The sequence below is a fragment of the Notechis scutatus genome, chromosome 2 (genome assembly GCF_049901735.1).
Source record: "Notechis scutatus isolate UNSWTSFEM ecotype Mainland chromosome 2, rNotScu1.2, whole genome shotgun sequence".
Taxonomy (NCBI): Eukaryota; Metazoa; Chordata; class Lepidosauria; order Squamata; family Elapidae; genus Notechis; species Notechis scutatus.
Window position 1 is genome coordinate 249,164,677 of NC_142010.1, and position 6,000 is coordinate 249,170,676.

The window sequence follows — 6,000 nt, forward strand, 5'->3', positions numbered from 1 at the left end:
TGTCATGTTTCCTTAAGGACCTGCTGAAAAAAAGATAATAAAATGGATCTGGTTGCATGATGACCTGCTTTACAACTGTCCTGGCTTATGACAGATATGCTGCCATCTAAGGATCACCTTAAGGTTTGCACATTATACCCTACCGAGATCAAGTGAGGTGCTAATAGCACTCTATAAAGCCTTAGTAAGACCACGCCTAGAGTACTGCATCGAGTTTTGTTCACCACACTATAAAAAAGATGTTGAGTCTCTAGAAAAAGTACAGAGAAGAGCAACCAGGATGATTAGGGGACTGGAGACTAAAACATATGAAGAATGGTTACAGGAACTGGGCATGGCTAGTCTAGTGAAGAGAAAGACCAGGGGAGACATGATAGCAGTCTTCCAATATTTGATGGCCTGCCAAGGAGGGGAAGGAGTGAAGCTATTTTTTAAGGCACCTGAAGGCCAGGCAAGAAATAATGGATGGAAACTGATCAAGGAGAGAGTCAACCTAGAAATAAGGAGAAATTTTCTGACAGTGAGAACAATCAACCAATGGAGCAACTTGCCTTCAGAAGTGGTGGGAGCTTCATCACTGGAAGTTTTCAAGAAGAGACTGGACTGCCATTTGTCAGAAATGCTTAGGGTCTCCTGCTTGGGCAGGGGATTGGATTAGAAGACCTTACAAGGTCTCTTCCAACTCTGTTAAACTGTGTCTGTGTTTAATCTGACTGCTATAAATGTGGTACCTGAAGGTTACGGTAAAGATAAAACATATTTAATCATACAAGTATTAACAGCAGCCAGAATTGTATTTGCTCAGAATTGGAAAAGTGATAACATACTGACAGAGGGAGAAGTAATTGAGAAATTATTTGAATGTGCAGAAATGAATAGATTAACATGGGTAATTAGAGAAAAAGAAGAAATGGAATATTATATGGTATGGGATTTATTTTATCAGTGGTTAGAAAATAAAACAAATTAAATGATTAAGATGAATGCATAAAGCAATAAGATAAGGTTGTTAAAAACAGATATATTAGATAAGATGTATAAGAAAATGTGATTGTTAATATATTGGTAAGAAAAGTATTCATTATAATTGTATGCACACAAAATATGTACCTAGTCGACACATGGTTGAAATGGAATGGAATTATTGTATATATAAAATAAAGAACTTTTTATTAAAAAAACTGTGCTGAAGTTTGGGTTTACAGCAGTTGAATCCTGTCTGTTTCTTTGGGATGACTACATTGATTAGAATCCTAATTAAAGAATGGTTGTTTATTGCAAGGCTATTGTGGGGTGAGGCTTTTCATTGTTTGGCCATTACAGATCCCTGGTTCTCTTGTCTCACAGCTAGTAAAATATCTATAGCCTATTTGTGGCCATATACTTATAAATGCAAAGAACTACAAAATAAAATAAAATTCATGTTGAAGTAATTCCCCATTAGGAGAATGAGCACATACAGGGAGACGTAGTGAGAGAAGTGTTGAATAATACACACACAGCACACAGATACACTGTACAGTAAATGTAGGTTTTTACTTCCAGAAAGGTTTAAGCAAAGTTCAAACACAGTCCAAAGTCATTCACAGGTAAGCCAGTCAGTTTTCAGTCCAGGGATAATCCAATAACAAAGTCCAGTGTCAAAAACAGTTCAGTATCAGACTTACATCAAATCCATGAATAGCAGTCAATTATGAGGATCGGCGATACTCTCCAACAGAAAGAAAAAGAGACTCACTGAGACACACTCTCTTCTGAGACGAAGACAAAGACTAAACAACCCAGGTTTCTGGCTCCATCTTATGGTCGTTTGAGAAACCACACCCAATTACACTTTTAGGATTCTCTTAAAGATGCAGTATTAAAATGTCTATCCTGGTTTATATATTTCCAACCCAAATACCTGTTAGGTGACTTATATTCGTAACAATTCTTATAAAAGAAAAATTCACCATATGTGCCTTACTGTCCAATGGTGCCCTTGCTGGAATCTTTTTTCAATTTCCTCTTTACAATTATGAAAAATTACGGTAACCGTGATTGCATCAAGTCTGTACAGAATAATAACATTTATAAAGGTTTCTCTTTGATTGTTTAGGTGCAAGATCATACCAAGTGCCCTTATAAGGTTGCCATTTCACTACAAATGCATGAATATAATAGAATAGGATAGGATGATTAGATTTACAGACTTGGAAGGGGCTTTGTAGGTCATCTAGTCCAACCCCCCACCCATGCAGGAGACCCTACACCATTTCTGACAAATGGCAGTCCAATCTCTTCTTGAAAGTCTCAAGTGATGAAGCCCCCACAAGATAAGATAGGACAGGACAGGACAGGACAGAATGACCTTGGAGGTCTTCTAGTCCAACCCCCGGTTTAGGCAGGAAACCCTATACCATTTCAGACAAATAGTTATCCAACATCTTAAAAACTTCCAATGTTGGAGCATTCACAATCTCTGGAGGAGAGTTGTTCCACTGATTGATGGTTCTAACTGCCAGGAAATTTCTCCTTAGTTCTAGGTTGCTTCTCTTGATCAGTTTACATCCATTGCTTCTTGTCCTGCCCTCAGGTGCTTTGGAGAGTAGCTTGACTCCCTCTTCTTTGTGGCAGCCCCTGAGATATTGGAACACTGCTATCAGGTCAGCCCTAGTCCTTCTTTTCATCAAACTAGACATACCCAATTCCAGCAATCGTTCTTTATATGTTTTAGCCCCCAGTCCACTAATTATCTTTGTTGCTCTTCTCTGCACTCTTTCTAGAGTCTCAACATCTTTCTTACATTGTGGCGAACAAAACTGGATGCAGGATTCCAAGTGTGGCCTTACCAAGGCATTATAAAGTGGTATTAACACTTCATGTGATCTTGATTCTAACCCTCTGTTTATGAAGCCTAGAACTGTGTTGGCTTGAACATTGAAGAAAGCCATTTTTGCTTTAGAAATGTTTTTTTTTATTTTTGACTCTTTAAGTCACTAATAGAATAACATAGAATAGAATGGAATGGAACGGAACGGAGCGGAACAGAACAGAACAGAACAGAACAGAATAGAATAGAATAGAATAGAATAGAATAGAATAGAATAGAATAGAATAGAATAGGATTCTTTATTGGCCATGTTATATTCTAGGCATGGGTGCAAGTAATTGAGAGGAGTCAGTGACTTAGTGAACTTCAACTCTTTATTAAGAATCAGAACAAGAGAGAGAGAGCAAACTCTTGGACAGCAGTAGCCCTTTTATAGGGCTAGCTACTGACCTGTTAACCAATGACCTGTGTCCACATGCTTAACTTTTGCCCAATGAAAAGATGTTAACTAATAGCCAATCAGGTTGCTCCGTGATGACCAATCCCAGTTCGCTATTCTAGGGCCAATCCAAAGTGCAGGATTTCAAGCCTGCTTAACATAATGTTAATAAGTTTTATTAAATGGTTTTTTGTTAGTTCACCCCTCCCCCCTAGGTTCCGTTTGAGGGGTGCGGTAACATATTCGTAGATATGTAGGTCGTTTCACCTGCCTGTTTGATTTTCGCAGTTCCATCGGTTTTTGTCTGCAGTCCGATTCCGGTGGAACGCTATTAAGGGTTTCTGGTGCAGCTAGTTCCGCTTTCTGCGCGGGGGACTCGGCGGCTCTCGTTGTTGTTATCCCAGTCTCCTAGGCTTGCTTCCGGGTCCCGTGGGCTTGCCTCCCTCGTGCTATTTCTGGGCGGAGATAACACCCGTTCCCTGATTCTTCTTCAGGTTGCGCGTTTCTGTTTGTTAGGTTGCTGGGTCCCCGTGATTATGTCGTCATCTAGCCGTTTCGGCCTTCTCGATATCTCCTCCCCCTTAGTTTGTGAATTATGGAAGTCACGGGAGGTGGGTGCCATTCTGGATCGGAGTTGATCTATGTGGCTTTCCAAAATCTCCCGTCATTAGTCTGTAGGCGGTAGGATCTGGGGCCGGTGGGTTGGGTAATAGTTGCAGGGACCCATAATGGGTCACCGGAAAAGTTTTTAGCAAACACCAAGTCGCCTACCTTGAATTCGCGGCACTTCCGCTGGATCCACAGGGTTTTTCTGGTGAATAAGAGGGTGGAGGCGGTCAAGGTGAGAGCGAAGTCTCCGCCCCATTAGCAGTTCGGCAGGCGTCTTATTCGTGATGCTGTGTGGGGTGATGTGTTGGAGCAGGAGTATTCGGTTGAGCTTGTCGTCGATGTCCCCATAGTCCATTTTATGTAGGGCTTTCTTGACGAACTGTACGATTTGCTCCGCCCTTCCGTTAGCCGCAGGGTGCGCTGGCGAGGTGAGCGCGTGGCGGATGCCCGGTCCGCTAGATACTGTTCAAAAGCTAGGGCCGTGAACTGGGGCCCGTTATCAGAAACTAAAACGTCTGGTAACCCGTGCGTTGCGAATAATTTATTCAGTTTATTAATGACTGAGTCTGTGGTGGTTGTCTTCATCTTTTGGATTTCCAGCCAGTTTGAATAGGCGTCAACTGTTAATAAAAACGTGTGTCCTTTGGTGGGTCCCGCAAAATCAACGTGGATACGGGACCACGGACCTCGAGGGTTTCCCATTTGGTTGGCGTCGCTTTAGGTGGGGTGTTGCTAACGTCCTGGCACTTCTGGCACATGGTTACCCAGGCTGCAATCTGTTTATCAATGCCCGGCCACCATGCGTAGCTTCGTGCGAGCGCCTTCATGCGCCACGATGCCCGGATGTCCTCGTGTAATACTTTCAAAACAGTCTGTTGTAGCCTCTCTGGGACGACTACTCTATCCCCCAGAGAACGCAACCTCTCTGGGAGAAAAGCTCTGTCTGCCGATTCTTGAATGGTGCGAAATCGTCGTGGATTTGGTCGGCTGACCATCCTTGTTCGACCCAGCTGAGGACTCGTGCTAGGACAGGATCCCGTTTTGTCTCGATCGCGATGTCTCTCGCTGTTAGTGGCGGCGAGTGCAGCATCTCGATTTGTAGTGTCGTGAGGGTTGGAGCTGGGTCGTCGAAGGCTTCCGGAAGTGGAGAGCGACTCAATGCATCAGCGTGGGGAATGGCTTTCCCGGGCGATGTTGCAACACGTAATTGTAGGCAGCTAGGAACTCAGACCATCGAGTCATTCTTGGTGATAATATATAGGGGGTTGGCTTGTCTCCACTATAATACCAAGCAATGGTTTGTGATCTGTAACTATCGTAAATGCTCGTCCATACACGTACTCGTGAAAACGTTTCACAGCAGACACAACAGCAAGGGCCTCCTTATCGAGTTGGCTATAGTTCCTTTCGGCCTTCGATAATGTTCGTGAGAAAAACGCATAATAGGTGCCTCGTTTCTGTTTGGAAGTACATGGCTTAAGATTGCTCCCACTCCAAACGGTGAAGCGTCGCAAGTAATAGTTAAAGGTAAAGTCTCGTTGTACTGCATCAAAACAGCGTCGGAGGTTAGTAAATCTTTCACTTGTTGGAAGGCGCGTTCCTCTCGACGTCCCCAGACCCAGGTAGCTCTTTTATCAAGAAGTCTGTGTAAGGGCTCCGCTACAGTCGCCTTCTGGGGCAAGAAAACGTTGTAGAAGTTAATGAGCCCCAGAAAGGCTTGGAGGTCTGTTCTATTCTTGGGCGTTGGGGCGTTTTTAATCGCTTTTAGCTTGTTATCAGTGGGGGATTCCTTGACTATCGAGAAGGTATCCCAGGAACTCTACCCTCTTGGTACACAGTTGACATTTATTTTTTTAACCTTCAGGCCGGCGTCTTTAAATTTCTTTAGAACCATTCTGAGACGCTTTTCTAAGATGTCTCTATTTGGGGCGCGATTAATACATCATCAAAATATGGTATGACCCTTTTATGCCTTGTAAGAGTCTCTCCATTAAACTTTGAAAAATTCCCGGAGCTGCGCTCACTCTGAATTGGAGTCTATTGCATTTAAAAGCGCCTCTATGCGTAACGATAGTTTGTGCTTCCGCAGTTTCCGCATCAACGGACAACTGTTGGTATGCTTGTGCCAAATCCAATTTAG